The following is a 26,344-nucleotide window of genomic DNA, read 5'->3' as shown; positions in this document are numbered from 1 at the left end:
CTCCGTCCCCAGCGTTGGCCGCATCATTTCAGAGCCCGCCCTGCTGTCCGTCTCTATTCTCCCCTCGCTCCCTTTGCGACATGATTCGTTCTGCAGACAGAGTCCCGCCCTCGAGGAAATGATGTCAGAAGGCAGGACTCTGTCTACGGCACGAATCACGTCGTGAAGAGAGCGAGGGGAGAATAGAGACGGGCAGCAGGGCGGGTTTTGAAATAATGCGGCCGAGTCGACGCTGGGGACGGAGCGGTGGTAAATTAAAGATGGCGCGGGGCAGATAGTAAGCAAGGGGAGGGAAAGGGGAGACCCAGGGCGCCGCTGGCCCAGATGGATGGAGGCAGGGGAGAGGAGAATCGGGCTGGGTATGGATGGAGGGGGGCAGGGGACAGAAGGGAATTGCTGGATGTGCATGGAGGGCAGGGGAGAGGAGGGTTGCTGGAATGGGTGGGGTGGATAGAGGGGATGGCAGGGGAGAGAGGAGGGTTGCTGGACATGAGTGGGTGGATAGAGGGGATGGCAGGGGAGAGAGGAGGGTTGCTGGACATGGGTGGGTGGAAAGAGGGGATGGCAGGCGAGAGAGGAGGGTTGCTGGACATGGGTGGGTGGATAGAGGGGATGGCAGGGGAGAGAGGAGGGTGCTGGACATGGGTGGGTGGATAGAGGGGATGGCAGGGGAGAGAGGAGGGTTGCTGGAATGGGTGGATAGAGGGGATGGCAGGGGAGAGAGGAGGGTTGCTGGACATGGGTGGGTGGCTAGAGGGGAGAGCAGGGTTGCTAGACATGGGTGGATGGAGGGCAGGGGAGAAAACAGGGTTGCTGGACATGGATAGAGTGGAGGGCAGGGGAGAGAGAAGGGTTGCTGGAATGGGTGGATAGAGGGGATGGCAGGTGACAGAGGAGGGTTGCTGGACATGGGTGGAGGGGAGGTCAGGGGAGAGAAGATTTGCTGGACATGGGTGGGTGGCTAGAGGTGAGAGGAGGGTTGCTGGACATGGGTGGATGGAGGGGAGGCAGGGGAGAGAGAGGAGGGTTGCTGGACATAGGTGGCTAGAGGGGAGAAGAGGGTTGGTGGACTTGGATGGATGGAGGACAGGGGAGAGAGGAGGGTTGCTGGACATGGATTGAGGGAAGGGAAGCCAGGAAGGAGATGCACATGAATGAAGGGGAGAAATTCTGGACATGCATGGAGAGGAGGGAAGACAGAGGAAGGAGATGCACATGGATGGAGGGGAAGGGAGAGAGAAAAAATGCTGGGCATGGATGGAGGGGAGGGAAGAGAGAGGAAGGAGATAAGATGAGGGAAAAGGGAGAAAACCTGCATATCGATGGAGAAAATAGGTAGAAGCTGGATCCACTGGACAGTCAAGTCTGCAGAGGACCCAGCTTTTACTTACGGATGTAAGGCAAGAAATGAAGAAGACAGGCGGAAAGTAAAGAAATAAATGGAAAGGAAGCCCTGGAAACGGAGTTAAGAGGACAGATAGCAGCAGAATCTGATACTTGGCCAGCATGATCAGAAAAACAGTCACCAGACAACAAAGGTAGAAAAGATCATTTTATTTTCATTATAGTGTTTGGGATATGTCCACTTTGAGAATCAGGTGCTCAACATTAAAAGTTTATATTTTTTACTTATTTATGGCATTTTATCCCACATTAAACATGAATTAGGGTGTTTTGTGGCTCTACATGAGAATTGTGATATTATGATCCCTTGTTTCATATTGTTGACGGTCTGCATTTTCTGTATGGGTGGTATATTGGTGTATTAGGTTCTGCCCAGTGTAATATTTATGGTACAGTAAGGTTCTGAGTGTGTTTTTGCACAAAGTTGTGCATAGTGTTTTGCAGTTGAGCGATTGTGGTTAGTATATGCTTTGAGCAACCGCTTTATTCTTTGACATATGATACATAGCTAATATCTAAATTTAATAAAAGGTATTAATTGTGACTTTTATTTTTATTTATTTATTTTTTCTGTGGGTTATCAGACAATTATGGATTTATTAGATTGTAAGCTCTTTGAGCAGGGACTGTCTTTCTTCTATGTTTGTGCAGCGCTGCGTATGCCTTGTAGCGCTATAGAAATGCTAAATAGTAGTAGTAGTAGTAGTAAGCTCCACCCATGGCCCCACCCCTAACCCCGCCCCTTTAGCCTCCCCAAACAGTTGGGCCACCGACCACCTATGGGCACCGTCCCAGGCACATCCTGTTGGAGGTGAGAATTATTATATAGGATTGCTGATACATTCAATGTGAAAAGATGACCCAGCTGTTTGTAGCTCCTTCCTCGCCCTCACCAATGTGGTTTGGTTGTGGGTAAGGGTGTCTGGTGATCAGAGAGCAAACATTGTCTATGCGCTACCTATGGTTATCTGCCAGTTTGTAGTGCTAGACAACATACCTATTATTTACACAACTCTGTGCTGTGAAGCTCTATGGTAAGGGGGGAGAGGTTGGATGGGCATTTCTGTTCCTTAAAATAAGATGATACCTTTTTTATTGGACATAACTTAATACATTTCTTGATTAGCTTTCGAAGGTTGCCCTTCTTCCTCAGATCTGAGGAAGAAGGGCAACCTTCGAAAGCTAATCAAGAAATGTATTAAGTTATGTCCAATAAAAAAAGGTATCATCTTATTTTCTTTTCCATGTTTTATTTTGTTTGATTTCTATTGATAACCTTAAGAGTGGACTAACACGGCTACCACACTCCTCTACTGTTCCTTAAAAGAAATGCCCACCCAGCCTCCCCCACTTTACCATACAGCCATGCAGTTTGGAAGGAACAGGTGGCCTTCTGTATGGCCACACTTATCACTCATATGTACCAAAGTTTCTCTGTCACAGTTCACCTGTCATGCAACCCAGATTTCTGACTCCTCTCACATCAACCCCAGCATTTGATAATACCACATATGTAGTGCACAAAGTACAAATCCAAGAAGACAGGAGGAGCCTCCACGGAAAGTCAAAGCAAAACAGCAAAAGTAGAGGCTGACAAATGCGCAAACCAATAGGGAGATAATATCAAAAACCAGTTTATTCAGAATATTCATATCAATATCAAGAGTCTTGTCACATGGTGTTTGCTGATCGGTTGGCTGTTCTTTTGTTCTCTCTGTGGATTAACTTACATACATAAAGGAATTATTCAAGCCTATCAGCTTCTTCTCAGAGAAAGTTGATTGTGACCCCTGAGGCAGGCGCTTTGGCGCCGAAACACGGACCGTGTCGGGTCCTTGATATTGATATGAATATTCTGAATAAACTGTTTTTTTGATATCTCCCTAATGGTTTGCGCATTTGTCAGCCTCTACTTTTGCTTTTGTGCACAAAGTACACACACAGCCCCCGGTCAGTGCCAAAAGTGTAAAATTGTATATAAACTATATACGAAAACAAATTATTTACAATTCCCCCCCCCCCCCCCCAAAATCATTCTCCCCTCTCCTGTCCTCCAATTGCCGTCGCAGCAGCTCTATCACCAGCAGCATGAGCCGGCTAGGAGTCTGCTGGCAGTCCTCGACAGAGTGCCGCAGTGCTGCCACCTCCTGAAGCAACAGGTTGACTACAGCAACCAGGTGCTGCAGGAGTGGCAGTACTGCGGCACTGTTGTCTAGAGCTGGAGGTGTTGGTGGAGCTGGTGGTGTTGGTGGGGCTGGTGGGTGCTCCTCCTCTTCCCCCTCCAGAGGAGGCATATCTATCCATTGGTCCGCCTCTGCCACCACTCTGGCTGTAGCTAAATGACTCTCTTTTTCTGAGTCTGCTCTGATGAGCCAGTCGTCTAGGTACGGGTGAACCCTGATACCTTCTCGCCTGAGAAAAGCAGCTACTACCACCATTACCTTCGAAAAGGTTCGGGGAGCTGTGGCGAGGCCAAAAGGCAAGGCCCTGAACTAGAAATGTTTTCCCAACACCGCAAACCTCAGAAACTTCTGGTGCGGGGGCCAAATCGGTATGTGCAAGTAAGCTTCTTTCAGGTCTAGAGACGTGAAAAACTCTCCTGGCTGAACCGCCGCAATGACGGAGCGCAGGGATTCCATGTGGAAATGCCGCACTCTCAGGGACTTGTTCACTTCTTTTAAGTCCAGAATAGGGCGAAAGGACCCACCTTTTCGCGGCACCACAAAGTAGATGGAGTATCGGCTGCAGCCTTGCTTGGCGGGAGGCACCGGGGTCACTGCCCCTAACTGAATCAGACCTTGTAAAGTCTCCTCCACCGCCGCCCGTTTGACGGCAGAACCGCATCGGGACTCCACAAACACGTCTCTTACTGGGGCGTTGAATTCTATTCTGTATCCATCTCTGATCAGGTCCAGAACCCACTGATCTGAAGAAATCTTGGCCCACTCCTCGACAAAGAGGGAAAGCCGTCCTCCGATGACAGGCATCGAGGAGAGGGCCGGCGCACCATCATTGAGAGGGTCGCCCCTGAACTCCTGGTCTTGAGCCACCGGCTGCGGAACGCTTGTCCGAGTGAAAGGAGTTCCTCTGCTGACCACGGGCACGTGAAGTAAACCCAGCAGAACGCTCCGGGCGGTACCTTCTAGCTTCACGGAAGCGAGGTCTGTACGAGGAGTGGACCGCCTGTTCCCTTAGAGGAAGGCCTCTGCCTATCTTCGGGCAAGCGCTGGGGTTTTGGATCACCCAGGCCTTTCACAATTTTCTCCAACTCCTCACCAAATAGGAGAAGTCCTTGAAAAGGCAACTTCACCAACCTTTGCTTAGAGGCCATGTCCGCTGCCCAGTGTCGTAGCCACAGACGACGGCGAGCCGCCACTGCTACTGCCATTTGTTTAGCCGAAGCTCTGACAAGGTCATAAAGGGCATCAGCCAGAAAGGACAAGGCCACCTCCATCCGCGGAGCCACATCCAAGAAGGGCTCCGCTCCATCTCCGGGCTGAGCCACTGCCTGTTGCAGCCAAGCTAGGCAGGCTCTAACAGCATAACAGCTGCATGCAGACGCCCGAACAGTGAGACCTGCAATTTCAAAGGACCGTTTCAATGCTGTTTCCAGCCTACGGTCTTGAACATCCTTCAGGGCAACACCTCCTTCAACAGGGAGGGTAGTTCTCTTTGTCACCGCAGTGACTAGGGCATCCACTGTAGGCATTTGAAAACGAGCCATATGTCCCTCACGCAGAGGGTATAACTGCCCCATAGCCCTGGAAACTCTCAAAGGTCCCTCGGGGTCAGCCCACTGAGCCGAAACAAGCTCTAGGATGGAGTCATGCAAAGGGAAGGCCCGAGCAGCTTTCTTGGTACTAGCCATCCTGGGATTACCCGAGGAGGCCATGCCACTGTCAGGATCTTCAATCGAGAGGGCCTGCAGGGTATCTGAAATAAGCGCTGGCAGCTCATCACGGTGGAAAATCCTCACCGCGGAGGGATCATCCAGATCCTGTGGTAAATCCGCACCTGACTCTGGTTCCTCAGCCAAGAACGTCTGTCAGAGTTCTCCGAATCCTCACACCCCGACCACGAGGGGGAAAAAGGTGCACCACAATCTGAAGGGGAATTAACCCTTCTGCGCTTATCTTTAGGCCAAGCATCCGGGAAAAAAGCCTCACTGGGCAGTCCAAGGCCAGAATCCATCGGGGGGGGGGGGGGGGGGGGGGGCAATCAGAGGAGCCTCAGGCTTTATGCAGCAAAAGCACAAAATCAGGGGAGAAAATCTCACCCTGGGCACCCAAATCCTGTCCGGTGCTAGCCACTCCTGAAATAACCTCATCTCGAGGTGCCCCACCCGGCTCAGGTCTCTCCGTGTCCACGGAGGCCGCGCCATGCGGTGTAAGCAAAATGGCGCCCGCTGCCAGCTCAGAGCGGGAAGAAACATCGCTCGCCATGCTCGGGCCGGCTCCTACGCCAGTACAGCACGATTTACAGAGCTCTGCTGCTGATTTGCGCTTGCCACAAGTGGAACAGCGCTTTACATTGTCCGCAGCCATCGCCGAAAAACGGCGGTAAAATCCAAGATGGCGGTTTCGTGCCAAAATCGCCCCGATCGCGGGCCCACCCCAGAGGAGTTGGAAAACACTCTTACCTCAAAGGATCTAGTGTACAACTACGATCCTGCTGAAAATCAGGTCAAAAACCTCTGTTCCAGCGTCTCTGCGTTTAAAAACGCGACGCGACATTTTTTTTTTTTTTTTAAAGCTGTGAGGAAAGCAGAGGTATTGAAGACTCCGGAGGCTCAGATGAGTGGGAAAGGCAGGGAAAGGGCGAACCTATATGCCTGCATCCACTGTTGGTGGGTAAGGACAGGGAAAGCAAGGCAATATGTCCACATCCACAGAGGTATGGGTAAGGCAGGGAAAGGGCTAACCTATGTGCCTTTAAAGTGAGGCTGCTATAGCCTCCAACACCCCGGTTAACAACTGGCAAGCCAGGAACCACCTCCCGGCAGATTTTTCTGGAGCTCGAACAAGCTGCAGCCACCCTGCTAGGGGAGATAGAGAATACTGAAGAGGCAGTGGAGCTAGCTGGCCAAGAGGGCACTGTGATGGACATAACCCATACGTAATGGCTTCATCTGCTTGATGACAAGGAACGGGCCATTTTTAAACTACAATGCAGGGAGGGAGGGAGAGTGTCACACAGTCACTCAAACACTCTCTTGATCTCATACACTCGGTCTCAAACAGAGTCTGTGTCTCACAAACACTCTCTCTCTCTCTCACACACACTCACTATGCCTCAGATACTCACATTCACACACAAACACACTCTCTCTCACACACTCACAACCAGAATCACTCTCTCCCTCACACACACACACGCTCACACATTCACTCTTTCTCTATCTCTCTCACAAACATACACACTGCGAGGAAAACCTTGCTAACGCCTATTTCATTTGTGACAGACATGGCCCTTATTTACAATGCAATGCAAGGAGGGAGAAAGAGAGCGGCGTCAGCCACTTAGGGGGTATAGCACTGACTACATTTCTGACCTACTGTACAGCAATGTCATTTTCAAAAACAAAACAAACAACTCACACACACTTCATCCAAACACCACCACAATAAGCACATAACAGTAACCCACTAGCACTGCGTCCCCTACCACCCCCCCCCCCTTTTAAAAAATGCAATGCAGGGAGGGAGAAAGAGAGGGGCATCAGCCACTTAGGGGGTATAACACTGACTATATTTCTGAACTACTGTAGAGCAATATCATTTTCAAAAAAAAAACCACACACACACTTCACCCAAACACCACCACAATAAGCAGATAACTGTAACCCACTAGCACTGCGTCCCCTAACACCCCCCCCCCCCAAAATACACACTATACTAAAACGTATGTACAATCATGCACTACATACATAAATGCACACTCACCCCCTGTCTCTCTAACAAACACTTCATTTCTGACACCACAACCATGCACCAATTCTGTGCCCCCACCCCTCAGCCTGTCTCTCTAACACACACTCAATTTCTGACACCACAACCACGCATACCGTTGTCAGCGAGTCCCCTGTGCCATTTTGAAACCATGTGAATGCTTCATTTAATTGTTCGATTTTATGTTCTCCACTGCAGCAAACGTACAGTACCACAACGCAAAACAAGCACAAGGAGGCACCTCCTACTGGCTGAGTCAAGCCACAACTCTTCCTTATTCCACTACAATGATGATCCTATGGAACCTAAGCCACAAATGGATTTTTAAAATGTACAAATTCACTTTCTTTAATGCAGGAATGCGACCACAGATGAAGACAACAGAAGTCACAGGACCATCAAATGACCAACATAAGCAAAAACACACAATGTCATATTTATTATTTAAAAAAAAATAAAATAATGACTGTTTCATTTCTATTACAACAGGAGAACAAGAAAAGAAGCACAGTACCACCAAACTGGCAATGTGACAACACACCTGTAAAAAAAACCTGTCAAACACAGTACAGAGATCAACTGGCTTCACACACTCAAATAAAACGTATGTACAATCATGCAGTACATACATAAATTCACACTCAGCCCCTGTCTCTCTAACAAATTGTGCCCCCACCCTTCAGCCTCTCTCTCTCATACTCAATTTCTGACAACACAACCACGCATACCATTGTCTGTGAGTTCCCTGTGCCATTTTGAAACCATATGAATGCTTCATTTAATTGTTCAATTTTATCTTTTCCACTGCAGCAAACGTACAGTACCACAACGCTAAACAAGAACAAGCAGAAAAGTTCAAGAAAACGGCATCTAAATTAAACAGTATAAATATGAGTCATGCAAGCACTACTCTCCGTATCACACTACATTGATACTTTGAATGAACTCAATGCTTTAATTAACTCTTGAATTTCACTTTCTTCAGTGCACCAATTGCACCGCGGCAGAAAGCAAAACAACAGCCAGCAACAAACAACAACAAGCAAACGCCATATCACTGAAGCAGGATCACGCACCTCCTACTGGCTGTGAGACAAGCCACAATTCTTCCTTATTCCACTACAATGATGCACCCATGGAACCTAACCCACAAATGGATTTATAAAATCTCCAAATTCACTTACTTTAAAACAGGAATGCGACCACAGATGAAGACAACAGAAGTCACAGGACCAGCAAATTACACACATAATCAAAAGCACACACTCTCATATTTATTGTTTAAAACAATTACAATAATGCCTGTTTCATTTCTTTTACAACAGGAAAACAAGAAAAGAAGCACAGTACCACCAAATTGCCAACGTCACAACACACCTCTCAAAAATCTAACTGTGAAACACAGTACAGAGATCAACTGGCTCCTCACACTAAAATAAAACGTATGTGTAATCATGCAGGACATAGATAAATGCACACTCACCCCCTGACTCTCTAACAAACACTTTATTTCTGACACCACAACCATGCACCAATTCTGTACCCCCCCACCCCTCAGCCTGTCTCTCTAACACATAATCAATTTGTACCACCACAACCATGTACCAATTCTGACCCCCCCCCCACCCCTCCATTTCCCACAATCATTCCACCTCAACCCACCCCTGAAACAAAACACCACACCAAAAAAATATAATGCAAACAATACTCATAGAAAAACACAACCCCACTAGCTCCCCACAATCACCACACTCCAAACCCCCTCCCACCTCCTCCCTAAAAAAACTATCAATCCTGTCACAGTCTATCTGACAGACAAACACCAATCCATGAACCAAGCTCACCACTACTCAATGCCATCACCCTCTCTCAATCACAACTACCCACACACACGCACTCTCCCTGACACAGAGTTCATATCCTACCATAAACACCCCAGACTACACACTTCCAGTCTCAAACAGCCTGAAAATACAGGGAGTCACAATTGACCGAAATCTCACACTCGAAGACCATGCGAAAAACACAGCAAAGAAAATGTTCTACTCAATGTTGAAACTTAAAAGAATCAAACCTTTCTTCCCAAGAGAAATATTCAGCAGCCTAGTACAATCAATGGTGCTAAGTCATTTAGACTACTGCAATGCCATCTACGCCGGATGCAAAGAACAAATCATTAAGAAGCTTCAAACCGCTCAAAACACAGCAACCAGACTCATATTTGGGAAAGCGAAATACGAAAGCGCCAAACCCCTAAGAGAAAAACTACACTGGCTCCCACTAAAGGAACAAATTGCGTTCAAAGTTTACACACTGGTCCACAAAATCATCTATGGAGAAGCCCCGTCCTACATGTCAAACCTTATAGACTTGCCTACTAGGAATGCAAAAAGATCATCCCGCACATTCCTCAATCTCCACTATCCTAACTGTAAAGGGCTAAAATATAAATCCACATACGCGACTAGCTTCTCATACATCTACAGGCAGCTATGGAACGCACTACCGAAGACCATAAAGACAACGAAAGACCTAACCATCTTCCGAAGGCTCTTGAAAACAGATCTTTTCAAGAAGGCATACAATAAACACCCATCTTAAACACTAAATAACAACATTATACACAACCTTTCATAATCGAACTTTCTATTGCATGACTGCTTAACCTCTTTGCTTTCAATGATCAAGCACTACCACTCTAAACCTTAAGTCGAATAGGATCTCTTTATAGTCAATGACTTAATATATGTTACAATCCAATTCATTACTCAGGAACCTTTATGCAGTACCAGAATGCATTCTTCTTCACCATGTATGTATACACAGGGTATATATATATATATATATATATATATATATATATATATATATATATATATACCATGATCTGTTCCATATATATCACACTCCCTGTATGTTATCATGTATGTATGCACCTTAATCGCAAGACCATTTGTAATTCTGTTACCCACAAATGTCAACCGCCATTACGGCAAATGTAAGCCACATTGAGCCTGCAAATTGGTGGCAAAATGTGGGATACAAATGCTACAGATATCATACCATTGGAATAATAACCTTCTAAACTTGCTACTTTATTTCTTTCAGAAAAGAAGAAACAAAAATCAAACAGCCTCCAGCCAAATTTGCAAGGACACACAAGAAGCGTAACAAACTTCAGTACACTACCACTGTGAAGCACACAACGAACATCAACTAGCCTTACACAGTACACTACCAGGAATGTAGCTTTAAGTTCAAACCAGCAGAGGACAGAAAGGGACACAAAGCGAATGCTACATACCTGTAGAAGGTATTCTCCGAGGACAGCAGGCTGATTGTTCTCACTGATGGGTGACGTCCACGGCAGCCCCTCCAATCGGAACACTTTCTAGCAAAGTCCTTTGCTAGTCATCGTGCGCCGATGCGCACCGCGCATGCACGGCCGTCTTCCCGCCCGAACCGGCTCGTGCCGGCCAGTCTCATATGTAGCAAGACAAAGAGAAGGGAAGACACAACTCCAAAGGGGAGGCGGGCGGGTTTGTGAGAACAATCAGCCTGCTGTCCTTGGAGAATACCTTCTACAGGTATGTAGCATTCGCTTTCTCCGAGGACAAGCAGGCTGCTTGTTCTCACTGATGGGGTATCCCTAGCCCCCAGGCTCACTCAAAACAACAACCATGGTCAATTGGGCCTCGCAACGGCGAGGACATAACTGAGATTGACCTAAAAAATTTACCAACTAACTGAGAGTGCAGCCTGGAACAGAACAAACATGGGCCTAGGGGGGGGGAGTTGGATTCTAAACCCCGAACAGATTCTGAAGCACTGACTGCCCGAACCGACTGTCGCGTCGGGTATCCTGCTGCAGGCAGTAATGAGATGTGAATGTGTGGACAGATGACCACGTCGCAGCTTTGCAAATCTCTTCAATAGTGGCTGACTTCAAGTGGGCTACCGACGCTGCCATGGCTCTAACATTATGAGCCGTGACATGACCCTCAAGAGCCAGCCCTGCCTGGGCGTAAGTGAAGGAAATGCAATCTGCTAGCCAATTGGATATGGTGCGTTTTCCCACAGCCACTCCCCCTCCTGTTGGGATCAAAAGAAACAAACAATTGGGCGGACTGTCTGTCGGGCTGTGTCCGCTCCAGATAGAAGGCCAATGCTCTCTTGCAGTCCAATGTGTGCAGCTGACGTTCAGCAGGGCAGGAATGAGGATGGGGAAAGAATGTTGGCAAGACAATTGACTGGTTCAGATGGAACTCCGACACAACCTTTGGCAAGAACTTAGGGTGAGTGCGGAGGACTACTCTGTTATGATGAAATTTGGTGTAAGGGGCCTGGGCTACCAGGGCCTGAAGATCACTGACTCTACGAGCTGAAGTAACTGCCACCACGAAAATGACCTTCCATGTCAAGTACTTCAGATGGCAGGAATTCAGTGGCTCAAAAGGAGGTTTCATCAGCTGGGTGAAAACGACATTGAGATCCCATGACACTGTAGGAGGCTTGACAGGGGGCTTTGACAAAAACAAACCTCTCATGAAGCGAACAACTAAAGGCTGTCCTGAGATCGGCTTACCTTCCACACGGTAATGGTATGCACTGATTGGACTAAGGTGAACCCTTACAGAGTTGGTCTTGAGACCGGACTCAGACAAGTGCAGAAGGTATTCAAGCAGGATCTGTGTAGGACAAGAGCGAGGATCTAGGGCCTTGCTGTCACACCAGACGGCAAACCTCCTCCACAGAAAGAAGTAACTCCTCTTAGTGGAATCTTTCCTGGAAGCAAGCAAGATGCGGGAGACACCCTCTGACAGACCCAAAGAGGCAAAGTCTACGCTCTCAACATCCAGGCCGTGAGAGCCAGGGACCGGAGGTTGGGATGCAGAAGCGCCCCTTCATCCTGTGTGATGAGAGTCGGAAAACACTCCAATCTCCACGGTTCTTCGGAGGACAACTCCAGAAGAAGAGGGAATCAGATCTGACGCGGCCAAAAAGGAGCAATCAGAATCATGGTGCCTCGGTCTTGCTTGAGTTTCAACAAAGTCTTCCCCACCAGAGGAATGGGAGGATAAGCATACAGGAGACCCTCCCCCCAGTCCAGGAGGAAGGCATCCGATGCCAGTCTGCCGTGGGCCTGAAGCCTGGAACAGAACTGAGGGACTTTGTGGTTGGCTCGAGATGCGAAGAGATCTACCAAGGGGGTGCCCCACACCTGGAAGATCTGACGCACTACACGGGAATTGAGCGACCACTCGTGAGGTTGCATAATCCTGCTCAACCTGTCGGCCAGACTGTTGTTTACGCCTGCCAGATATGTGGCTTGGAGCACCATGCCGTGACGGCGAGCCCAGAGCCACATGCTGACGGCTTCCTGACACAGGGGGCGAGATCCGGTGCCCCCCTGCTTGTTGATGTAATACATGGCAACCTGGTTGTCTGTCTGAATTTGGATAATTTGGTGGGACAGCCGATCTCTGAAAGCCTTCAGAGCGTTCCAGATCGCTCATAACTCCAGAAGATTGATCTGCAGATCGCGTTCCTGGAGGGACCAGCTTCCTTGGGTGTGAAGCCCATCGACATGAGCTCCCCACCCCAGGAGTGACGCATCCGTGGTCAGCACTTTTTGTGGCTGAGGAATTTGGAAAGGACGTCCCAGAGTAAAATTGGACCAAATCATCCACCAATACAGGGATTTGAGAAAACTCATGGACAGGTGGATCACGTCTTCTAGATCCCCAGCAGCCTGAAACCACTGGGAAGCTAGGGTCCATTGAGCAGATCTCATGTGAAGGCGGGCCATGGGAGTCACATGAACTGTGGAGGCCATGTGGCCCAGCAATCTCAACATCTGCCGAGCTGTGATCTGCTGGGACGCTCGCACCCGCGAGACAAGGGACAACAAGTTGTTGGCTCTCGCCTCTGGGAGATAGGCGCGAGCCGTCCGAGAATCCAGCAGAGCTCCTATGAATTCGAGTTTCTGCAGTGGGAGAAGATGGGACTTTGGATAATTTATCACAAACCCCAGTAGCTCCAGGAGGCGAATAGTCATCTGCATGGACTGCAGGGCTCCTGCCTCGGATGTGTTCTTCACCAGCCAATCGTTGAGATATGGGAACACGTGTACCCCCAGTCTGCGAAGTGCCGCTGCTACTACAGCCAAGCACTTCGTGAACACTCTGGGAGCAGAGGCGAGCCCAAAGGGTAGCACACAGTACTGGAAGTGACGTGTGCCCACCTGAAATCGCAGATACTGTCTGTGAGCTGGCAGTATTGGGATGTGTGTGTAGGCGTCCTTCAAGTCCAGAGAGCATAGCCAATTGTTTTCCTGAATCATGGGGAGAAGGGTGCCCAGGGAAAGCATCCTGAACTTTTCTTTGACCAGATATTTGTTCAGGGCCCTTAGGTCTAGGATGGGACGCATGCTCCCTGTTTTCTTTTCCACAAGGAAGTACCTGGAATAGAATCCCAGCCCTTCTTGCCCGGATGGCACGCGCTCGACCGCATTGGCGCTGAGAAGGGCGGAGAGTTCCTCTGCAAGTACCTGCTTGTGCTGGAAGCTGTAAGACTGAGCTCCCGGTGGACAATTTGGAGGTTTTGAGGCCAAATTGAGGGTGTATCCTTGCCGGACTATTTGGAGAACCCACTGATCGGAGGTTATGAGAGGCCACCTTTGGTGAAAAGCTTTCAACCTCCCTCCGACTGGCAGGTCGCCCGGCACTGACACGTTGATGTCGGCTATGCTCTGCTGGAGCCAGTCAAAAGCTTGTCCCTTGCTTTTGCTGGGGAGCCGAGGGGCCTTGCTGAGTCGCACGCTGCTGACGAGAGCGCACGCGCTGGGGCTTAGCCTGGGCCGCAGGCTGTCGAGAAGGAGGATTGTACCTACGCTTGCCAGAAGAGTAGGGAACAGTCTTCCTTCCTCCCAAAAATCTTCTACCTGTAGAGGTAGAGGCTGAAGGCTGCCGGCGGGAGAACTTGTCGAAAGCGGTGTCCCGCTGGTGGAGCTGCTCTACCACCTGCTCGACTTTCTCTCCAAAAATATTATCCGCACGGCAAGGCGAGTCCGCAATCCGCTGCTGGATTCTATTCTCCAGGTCGGAGGCACGCAGCCATGAGAGTCTGCGCATCACCACACCTTGAGCAGCGGCCCTGGACGCAACATCAAAGGTGTCATACACCCCTCTGGCCAGGAATTTTCTGCACGCCTTCAGCTGCCTGACCACCTCCTGAAATGGCTTGGCTTGCTCAGGGGGGAGCTTGTCCACCAAGCCCGCCAACTGTCGCACATTGTTCCGCATGTGTATGCTCGTGTAGAGCTGGTAGGACTGAATCTTGGCCACGAACATAGAAGAATGGTAGGCCTTCCTCCCAAAGGAGTCCAAGGTTCTAGAGTCCTTGCCCGGGGGCGCCGAAGCATGCTCCCTAGAACTCTTGGCCTTCTTTAGGGCCAAATCCACAACTCCAGAGTCATGAGGCAACTGAGTGCGCATCAGCTCTGGGTCCCCATGGATCCGGTACTGGGACTCGATCTTCTTGGGAATGTGGGGATTACTTAGAGGTTTGGTCCAGTTCGCCAGCAATGTCTTTTTGAGGACATGATGCATGGGTACTGTGGACGCTTCCTTAGGTGGAGAAGGATAGTCCAGGAGCTCAAACATTTCAGCCCTGGGCTCGTCCTCCACAACCACCGGGAAGGGGATGGCCGTAGACATCTCCCGGACAAAGGAAGCAAAAGACAGGCTCTCAGGAGGAGAAAGCTGCCTTTCAGGAGAGGGAGTGGGATCAGAAGGAAGACCCTCAGACTCCTCGTCAGAGAAATATCTGATGTCCTCTTCCTCTTCCCACGAGGCCTCACCATCGGTGTCAGACACAAGTTCACGGACCTGTGTCTGCAACCGTGCCTGGCTCGACTCCGTGGAACCACGGCCACGGTGGGAGCGTCGAGAGGTAGACTCCCTCGCCCGCACCGGCGAAGCTCCCTCCGCCGACGTAGTCGGGGAGCCTTCCTGGGAGGCTACCGCACTCGGTACCGCAAGCGGCACCGATGTCGGAGACCTCAACCCGGATAATGGGCCAGCCGGCGCCTCGCTCGACGGTACCGGTGGCGCAAGCACCCCCGGTACCGGAGGGGTAGGGCGCAACAGCTCTCTCAGGATCTCTGGGAGAACGGCCCGGAGGCTCTCGTGCAGAGCGGCTGTGGAAAAAGACATGGAAGCCGATGCAGGAGTCGATGTCAGAACCTGTTCCGGGTGTGGAGGCTGTTCCGGGCTGTCCAAAGGGGAGCGCACCGACACCTCTTGAACAGAGGGCGAGCGGTCCTCTCGGTGCCGATGCCTACTGGGTGCCGACTCCCTCGGCGACCCAGAGCTCTCGGTGCCGACACGGGAAGGGGACCGGTGACGATGCTTCTTCGATTTTTTGGGACGAAGCATATCACCGGAGCTTCCCGGCACCGACGAGGAGGATGTAGAATCCAGCCGTCTCTTCCTCGGGGCCGAGGCCGAAGGAGGTCGGTCTCGGGGGGGCTGTACCGCAGGAGCCCTCAGGGTAGGGGGAGACCCACCCGAAGGCTCACCGCCACCAGCATGGGAAAGGACAGCCCTCACCTGCACTCCAGACGAAGCACCACCATCCGATGACATCAGCAGACGAGGAGGTCTCGATGCCACTGACGCCGACGCAGCCCTCCGATGGCGCCCCGATGCAGAGGGCCGATGCCTCGATGCACTCGATGCAATCGGGGGAGAGGATGAAGGTCCGGGCGCCGACGTCGAAGCAGTCGATACTCCTGGTGCCGATGCCGACGAAGAGCCCGAGAACAAAACGTTCCACTGGGCTAATCTCGCTACCTGAGTCCGCTTTTGCAAAAGAGAACACAGACTACAGGCCTGCGGGCGGTGCCCAGCCCCCAGACACTGAAGACACGACGCGTGCCTATCAGTGAGCGAGATTACCCGGGCGCACTGGGTGCACTTCTTGAAGCCGCTGGAAGACTTCGATGTCATGGGCGGAAAAATCGCGCCGGCGAGATCAAAACTCGAAATGGCGAAAATGGCACCACAAAAATAGGGGGAAGAAAATTTCGAACCGAGGCCTAAATAGGGCCTACCCCGACGACGAAAGAATACTTACCGGGGCAAAACTAGAAGTACGGGAAGGGAGAAAACCATAAAGGTCTCCTTCCGACACCTTTTTTTTTTTTAGAACGAAGTCGATAAACGACGCGCGAGGTCAACTTTCGGGGCGCGAACAGCGAAACACGACCGTACCGAGCGCGGACAAAAGAAGACTGGCTGGCACGAGCCGGTTCGGGCGGGAAGACGGCCGCGCATGCGCGGTGCGCATCGGCGCGCGAGGACTAGCAAAGGACTTTGCTAGAAAGTGTTCCGATTGGAGGGGCTGCCGTGGACGTCACCCATCAGTGAGAACAAGCAGCCTGCTTGTCCTCGGAGAAATATTGACGCACACAAATGCCTACAGAAACAAACAGAAATTATATAAACTCTTATCTACAAAATCAAAATGCTAACACTCTCTCTCAGAAAAAAATGACTCACACACCGTCTCACCCATACTTTCCATCACCAACACACATACTCTGTTCTAAAATACAAATCTCTCTATATAAAACGCACCTCCAACGTTCTGAAGCCTCCACAAGTCCCAACGTTCTAAATGCATGGTGGTGAAACCAGGAATTTGCCCATGAGTGTTGGCCCCGCCCCCCCACGTAAAACGTCATGACGTCGAGGGCGGACCAATGACACTCAACCAATCGCATCACGAACCCGTTACTAAGCGACGGAACGTGACATAACACACATCACAGAACAATGAAAACCAGCAGCAACAGTTGCTACGTGACGTCAACAGCAACGCTAAAAGGACCATATAGATCTCTGCTCTACACACAAACAATGGACACGGAGGGCATATGAGGGAAGGAAAAAAAACCAGCACATACACACACACTCACACTCTTAACTGGGTATAATGAGCAACTGACCTGCCACTATCACAGGGACTGCTAGCACCTCTCTCTCTCTCACACACACACATATACACGGGACACAGAGGGGATGGAACGAATCGTTGGGTATGGAGGGGGCGGCAGGGGAGATAAGGCAAGAACTGCCTCAAATGTTTGTGCTGTGCTATGTGCAATTATAATGCTGTCTCTTCATTTTGACCCTACCCTTTCACACTCACTTTCACATACACGCACACACACACTTACACTATCTGTATCTCACACACACACGCACCTACACACATATACACACTCTCTCACACAGACACACAAACACGCCTCAAATGGTTCAGCTGTCCTATGTAAAATTTCGCTGCTGTCTCTTCATTTTCACTCTACCTGTGCACACTCTCTTTCACACAGAGACACACACACATACACTTTCTCTGTGTCACACACACACAGACACACATACATTTACACACTCTCACTCTCTCTATAGCCTTGCTAGCGCCCATTTCATTTGTTTACAAAACGGGCCTTTTTTACTAGTTTCATATATAATTGCCAGCATATGAAAACTTACATATAACTCGCTTTATTTCTTTCAGAATACTGGACACAAACAGATACCTACGGATAACAGAAACACAATGAAAACAGACAGTAGCAGTAGTAGTGTACCTGCAGATCACAACTATCAAAAACGACCACTAATTGCTCAAGAAGATGCTGAACATACATTAAAAAAAGCAAAAACAACAAAAAAAAAGGCAACCACGTCACACTGACTGGAAAAACACAGATAAACATCAACAACAATGTGAAACCACTCAAGAATAAAAAAAAAAACCCACAGCAACTGATGAAGAACAGCAACAACTTCAACAAACAGATGAAGGACAATGCAAAAGCCATACTGACACTGATGAAGAACACCTACAACAACATCAACAACACACTACAAGAAAAACATGGAAAAAACACAAAATAGCAACAACAATAACTTCTGACGTCCTAGCTGCACGTAAACAAAACAAAAAAAAGCACAACGAAGATGGCAGGCAGCTCTAACTGAGGATGACAAGATACGTCAAGCCACTGCAAGGAAAACTTACAGGATACAAAAGCTAAAAACACTAACTCCTGAACAACTAAAACAACAAAAAAACATACAGAAGCTCAACGAAAAAGACGTGCCTCTATGACCCACAAAAACACACAACAAACTGAAGAACCAACTACTACAACTCACAAAAAAAACATATCTCTAACTGAAGAAGCAAGTGGAAGCAAAATGAGCATAAAAACTAATACTACAATAGCAACTGAAGAGGAATACACTATGTATAAACAAAAAAAGAACACAATCACAAAAAAAAGGCGTGCAGCAACAAGAAAACTAATCTTACAGACACAGACAGGAACAGCCACAAAACACAAAAAACATTTAAAAGAAGCAAGAGTTACAACACATTCTACAACTTCAAACACAGGAATTGCAATAACACAATCTCTAAATGAGAACAACACTCTATACTACAGTTGTGGACCAATGAATGCTACATGTATATTTTGCAAAGCAAAACATTTTATGAATGAAACACCTTCTGACAACTTATTTACAAAATGCTGTAGTAAGGGAAAAGTACATCTTCCACCTATTAGATCTAATGAATTTATACAACAGCTTCTATCTGGAGAAAGGGTAGTTACTTACCTGTAACAGGTGTTCTCCGAAGACAGCAGGCTGCATATTCTCACAAGTGGGTGACGCCACGTCGGCCCCGGAGGATTTTAAAGCAAAATCTAAAAATCTCTTCTACGGCGTTCCGTCGCGCGAGCGATCGCACTGCGCATGTGCGCACACCTCTTCCCGCTCGCTGTGCGGACACGCCCCTCAGTTAAATCCAAAAGATGGAGGAGACAACTCCAAAAGGGGAGGTGGGAGGGTTTGTGAGAATATGCAGCCTGCTGTCTTCGGAGAACACCTGTTACAGGTAAGTAACTACCCTTTCTCCAAAGACAAGCAGGCTGATATTCTCACAAGTGGGGTATCCCTAGCTTCCAGGCTTACACAACACAACAACAGTGGTCAATTGAGTCTCGCAACGGCGAGGCCAGAATAAAAATTGACCTGAAAGAAGAAACATCTAAATGAGTGTAGCCTGGAACAGAACAAAAATGGGCTAGGAGGGTTGGAGTTGGATTCTAAACCCCAAAGAAGTTCTGCAGCCCCGACTGCCCAAACCGACTGACGCGTCGGTTATCCTGCTGAAGGCAGTAGTGAGATGTGAATGTGTGGACTGATGACCACGCCGCAGCTTTGCAGATCTCTTCAATAATGACTGATCTTAGATGAGCCACCGACTCAGCCATGGCTCTAATTTTGTGAGCCGTGACATGGCCTTCTAGAGTCAGTCCAGCTTGGACAAGAATGAAGGAGATGCAATCTGCTAGCCAAGAAGAAATGATGCGGTTTCCAACAGCAACTGGCATTAAAAGAAATAAACAACTGGGCGGACCGTCCGAGGGAGCTCGTCTGCTCCACGCAACAAGTGTGCAGCTTGCTTTCGCCAGGGCTTGTAAGATGAGGGAGAAAGAATGTTGGCAAGACAATTGACTGGATCAGCTGGTACTCTGATACCAGCGCCAGTAAGAACTTTGTCTGCATGCGGAGAACTACTCTGTTAGATGAGAAGTAAGGTAAGGCGCTTGAGCTACTAGAGTCTGAAGCTCACCGACCTTACGAGTTGAAGGAACAGCCACTAAGGAAAACGACCTTCCAGGTCCAATACTTCAGATGGTAGGAATCCAGTGGCCCAAATTGAGCTTGCAGCAGCTGGATGAAAACGACATTGAGACCCCAAAATACTGGATAAGGAGTGATAGGGGCTCTGACCGAAGCAAAAGAGCCAACTGTCAAAATTATTGGGGGTGCTAAGCCCAACAGAAATAATCCCCCCTAGACACATACAAGGAATTCTCTCAATATTGGGGGAGAAATAAACCTCTCATGAAGTGGACAGCTAAAGGCTGACCTTTTACACGTTGATGATAAGCTCTTATTGCACGAAGATGAATACTGACAGAGTTGGTCTTGAGACCAGTCTCAGACAGGTGTAGAAAGAACTGAAGCAAGGTCTGTATAAGACAAGAGGCAGGATCTAGGGCCTTGCTGTCACACCATACGGCAAATCTTTTCCATGAAAAAGAATAACACCTCTTTGTGAAATCTTTTCTGGAAGCAAGCAAGAGTCGGGAGACACTCTCTGGAAGATTCAACGAAACCCACACTCTCAACATCCAGACCGTGTGAGCCAGAGATTGGAGGTTGGAATGTAGAAGTGCCCCCTCGTTCTGCGTAATGAGAGCTGGAAAACATTCCAACTCCAAAAGAAGAGGGAATTCTATCTGACGCAGCTAGAAAGGAGCAATCAGAATCATGGCTCCACAATCTTGCTTGAGAATCAGCAAAGTCTTTTCCACCAGATGTATGGAAGGATACGCATACAGAAAACCTGTCCCCCAAAGAAGGAGAAAGGCATCCGATGGTAGCCTGCCGTGAACCTGCAGCCTGGAACAGAACTGAGGGACTTTGTGATTGGACTAAGTAGCAAAAAGATCCACTGAGGGGGTATCTCACTTCCGGAAGATGTTTCGAACTATAGGCATGCTCAACAACCATGACTGTAGCATTATCCTGCTCAGCCTGTCGGCCAGACTGCTGTTTACGCCAACTAGATAAGTGGCTTGGAGAAAACATGCCGCGTTGGCGGGCCCACCGCTACATCTGCATGGCATCCTGACTCAGAGGGCAAGATCCAGTACTCCTTTGTTATCGAGTACATCACAACCCGATTGTTTGGTTGAATTAAAATAATTTGGTTGGATAGCCAGGAGGGATGCAACCTTCGTCAGCAGCTTTTGACTGAGTAAGTTGGACGGGACGCCTCAGAATCAAAATGGAGAGAATTAACCACCTCTGAGGGGAATTCCGAAGACTGGCGAACAGTTGGGTCACATCCTCTAGATACCCTAAACTTGATACCACTGGGAAGCTAGGATGCACTGAGCGGATGTCATGTGCAAAAGTGCCATGGGAGTTACGTGAACTGTGGAAGCCATGTGTCTAGAAGTCTCAATATTTACTGTGCTGTAATCTGTTGAGACGGGCAATCATCGTGTTAAGGGAACACATGCACTCCCAGTCCATGAAGATACGCTGCAACAACAGCTAGGCACTAGGAAAAACAAGCTCTGGATGCAAAGAGAATATAAGTATCCTGTAAGTCCAGAGAGCATAACCAATCGTTTTCCTGAAGTATGGGAAGAAGGATGCCCAGGGAAAGCATCCTGAACCAAAATCTGTTTCGGCCCCTTATGTCTATGATGGAACGCAACCCACAAGGAAGGACCTGGAATAGAATCTCAACCCTTCTTGCCCTGGTGGAACGGGCTCGACTGCATTGGCGCTGAGAAAGGCGGAGAGTTCCTCTGCAAGCACTCACTTTTGATGGAAGCTAAAGGATTAAGCTCCCAATGAACAATGTGGAGGGTTCGATTCCCGATTCTGGTTCTTGCGGAATAGCTGCAGGGGCCTGATTAGGTGCATGCCGCTGACTAGAACGAGCGTGCTGAGGCATAGCCTGAACCGGCTGACGAGAAGTAGGAGTATAGGTACGACCCCTTAAGGCACAAGGAAAACTACTCTTCTCTCTAAAGAACTTCCGAGATGAGGAAGTGTATGCACAGCATATCTACAATTTTCTGCTGAGTCTCCTCCTCCAGGTGAGAGGCACACAGTCATGAGAGTCTGCGCATCACTGTACCTAGAGCAGAAATCTAGGTGTTACATTACAAGTGTCGAAAATGCCCTTGGACAGGAACCTGCGACACACCGTGTGCTACCTGACCACTTGGTGAAAAGGTTTAGCCTACTCCGGTGGGACGCGATCATGCCAGCCTGGTACGCCATTCTCCAAAAGAGGCTGTATGCTCTGGCCCCAGGGGCGCCAAAGTAAGTTCTTAGAACTCCTATCTGTTCTGAGTGGCAGAAGACTCAGGAGAAGATGGTAGTCCAGGACCTCGAGCATCTGGGCATTGGGCTGATTCACAATCTCCACTGTAAAGTCAAGACAGATAGAAGATCTAGAGGATTCTCAACAGAGAAAACCCCATGACCTTCATGTTCATCAGATGAACCATCATTGAACTGAGCTAACCACTCAAACCGAGCAGCTCAGATCCAAACGCGTCCGATATGGAGGCGCGGTAAGGTCTACGACGGGGTCGAGAAGTTGCCCCAGTAGGCCGCGAACACCCCTACCAGAGGCAGCATCGATGAAGGAGACCAGGTGAAAAGCTAGATGCAGGAGGCGGTAGCGCCCATGGCATCCAATGGTATCCATGGTCCCGATGTGACCGATGGTACCGATAGTACCCATGGCATCGACGGTACCGATGATACACATGGTACCGATGACCCCTGGTACCAATGGTACCCATGGTACTTGGTACCGATGATAGTCATGATATCTGGTATCGCGATGCATGATATCCGGTACCAACAGCACCGACGGTACCGATGGTACACATGGTACCGACGGTACTCATGACACCCCGGTACCAATGGCACCCATGGCACTGATGGTACCTGGTCATGATATCTGGTATCGATGGTACTCATGTACCGACGGTATCCATGATACCTGATACCCATGGTATCCATGATACCCGATACCGATGGTACCCATGGTACTCGGTACCGATGGGCGATGATACCTGGTACCGATGGTCGATGGTGCCCATGATACCTAGTGCCGATGGTGCCCATGATACCTGGTACCAACGGCACCCATGCCCCGATGACATTCGGCACCGACGGTACCCATGGTACCGATGATACCCGGTGCCGACGGGACCCATGGCACCGATCATGGCACCAATGTTCCTGGTACCGATACTCCTCGGTACCGATGCACCGATGCCGACGGTACCCATGGCACCGATGGTACTCGGTACCGACGGCACCCATGGTACCAATGATACTCGGTACCGACGGTACCCATGGTACCGAAGATACTCGGTACCGACGCCGATGGTATCCACGGCACCGATGATACCCGGTACCGATGGCACTGTTGATACCTGGTACCGGTGTATCGACGTCCAATGCCAGGATACCTCCTTTTGATATTCGGCACCGACGGTACCCATGGCACCGATGGTACTCGGTACCGACGCCGATGGAATCCACGGTACCGATGATACCCGGTACCGATGGCATTGTTGATACCTGGTACCGGTGTATCGACGTCCAATGCCAGGATACCTCCATAACAGAGGGAGCAACGCTCTCGGCAACGACTGATGTCTGAAGCCCGGATACCTCCATAACAGAGGGAGCAAAGCTCTGGGCACCGATGGTACCGACACCCGCTGATGCGCCCGAATGACCTGCCAAGCAGGAGGCGCCGAGGCAGGTGGAGACCTACTCGATGCATAACTATACCCAGCGTGCATCGGTCTCTGTCGGACTCCAGAATGATCTCCTTTGGGCATCCCTGGCAGAGTAGAATACGTCTCGTCTTTGAGACACTACTTGCGCTTCACAGGGAGATGATCCGGCCCAAGACACATCCTCCGATGCGCCCGAATGACCTGCAGAGCAGGAGGCGCCGAGGCGGATGGAGACTCACTTCAAAGGTTACACCACTGATTTTGTGTCACCAGGTTGCCCATTCAGTGGCTGACCAGGGATGCACCTGCTTAGGTTCCTGTTTTTTCCAGTGACATACACCTTCACCACTTGTGGGGCTCAAAGACAGTGGTGTGCTGAAACAGGCACTCACAGCTCTGGAGAGCCATTTGTAAAGTTTTAATAAATGGATCCTAAAAATGTGGGCTTGTTTAGTTTGCTGGCGAGAGAGAGGCCACAGATAACAATATACCAGCACTTTTATAAGAAAAAAGAAAAAGAGAAGCTTATATGCTTTGTTTTCCTTTCAGGCACAGCCCCTTGTGACTCTGGCAATTACTTAACTTTCCTTGCCCCAGGTACAAAAAGTACCTGTATATATAAGCCACAATGAGGCTGTCATGAAAGAACACCCAAAAGGGTAAAATAAAAAAAGAGATTTTACTCCGAGGACCTGAAGAAAACACGAAGCACTAACGAACTCCGTGTCTCCTCAGACGCGGAAAAAGAAAAACTGAGGGGCGTGTCCGCACAGCGAGCGGGAAGAGGTGTGCGCACATGCGCAGTGCGATCGCTCGCGCGACGGAACGCCGTAGAAGAGATTTTTTGATTTTGCTTTAAAATCCTCCGGGGCCGACGTGGCGTCACCCACTTGTGAGAATATCAGCCTGCTTGTCTTCGGAGAACATCAATGTTCCAAAAATTTCTTTGAAAACATTCGCTCCATTAACAGTTCCTTAGCCTTTGCATCTATGGGAGCTAACATTTCACCTCCACCTGGATATGGGCCTTACTGCTTCAGAATCAATAGCACAATTTACCATAGAACAGCATCACTCCATCCGGACAATGCCAAACAAAGACAGTGTGCTCAATTATATATTCTAGACCCTGACGAAGCAGCTGCTCAAAGACTACAAATCTCATCAAATGCACACATCCATGACACATTAATGACACAATTAAGCAACTTTATGGCATGTGAAAATCCTTTTGCAGACGCCTGTAAAATGCTCTACGAAGTAGAGAATGAAAGTATAGCTGAAGCACAACGACTAACAATAGAACCACCGAGAATTTCTATGGCCATTGTTCAAGATCGTAAACATGATCCAAGGTGATACAATGCACCCAGAGCCAATGAGGTTGCTTTCATTTTTCAAAACAGTGAAGGCGAACCTCCTTTACACCGCAATCTCATAATACACTGCCGAAACACAGAAAAAGAAATAAACAAAACTGAAATAATAAGTGTGTTAGATCCAAACCTTGAACCTATGGTATATCCATTACTATTTCCACATGGAGATCAGAGCTGGGGAATAAATATTCCTTTGTCGGAACAACCTCAATGTCTCAGAAACATGTGCAAACAAATAAAAGAATAAGACTAACACAAATGCAGTACTATGGATACCGTTTTGCTATCAGAGATGAATTCAATCCTTTCCTTTCAGCTGGAAAACTAACCCAACAGTACTTTGTAGATGCCTATATTAAAACTGAGGCAAACAGACTTAATTATATTAGACAAAATCAAAACATTTTACGAGTAGAAAAATACACAGGATTAATGGACCACCTTGCAAGTGAAAGTACACATCCACAATTTACACCAGGACAGCCATTCATTTTACCATCAACATTTTCAGGAAGCCCAAGAAATATGCACCAAAATTATCAGGATGCAATGGCCATAGTTCGAAAATATGGGAAACCAGATCTATTTATTACTATGACATGCAACCCTAGATGGGAAGAGATTACTGAAAACCTACAAAAAGGACAGACACCAGAATTTCGACCAGACTTATTGGCAAGGGTATTTCATTTAAAACTAAAACAATTACTACACGATATATGCAAAGAACACACACTTGGTGTCCCTCTTGCCAAAATTCATGTCATTGAATTTCAAAAACGTGGATTACCTCATGCACATATTTTACTTATTTTAAAAGAACACTACAAGCCAAAAAATACAGAATTAATTGATAAAATCGTATGTGCTGAAATTCCAGAAAAAGACAAATACCCACGTCTCCATGCTATTGTTGCTAAATATATGATACATGGCCCTTGCAGTGACACCAACTTACATTTCCCATGCATGGTTTCTGGGAAGTGTTCCAAACAATACCCCAAATCATTCCAAAATGAAACTATTCAAAACTGTGATGGATATCCAAAATACCGTAGAAGAGATAATGGTGTGACTACACATTCACATGGAAAACTCATTAATAACACTTGGGTAGTCCCCTATAACCCTTTCTTACTATTGAAATACAATTCACATATTAATGTAGAAGTGTG

The 26,344-nt window shown here is 48.6% G+C and overlaps 1 protein-coding gene across 2 annotated transcripts in view; it reads right to left on the bottom strand.

Moving 5' to 3' along the window:
* Positions 1 to 26,344, bottom strand: part of TRAF3IP1 (TRAF3 interacting protein 1) — a 1,208,890-nt gene that overhangs the window by 468,436 nt on the left and 714,110 nt on the right. The gene's annotated exons all lie outside the window — the stretch shown is intronic.

This window comes from Microcaecilia unicolor, chromosome 7, assembly GCF_901765095.1.
Source record: "Microcaecilia unicolor chromosome 7, aMicUni1.1, whole genome shotgun sequence".
NCBI classification, from domain to species: domain Eukaryota; kingdom Metazoa; phylum Chordata; class Amphibia; order Gymnophiona; family Siphonopidae; genus Microcaecilia; species Microcaecilia unicolor.
The sequence above is the reverse complement of the archived record's forward strand: the minus strand, read 5'-3'. Positions and strand labels throughout refer to the sequence as shown.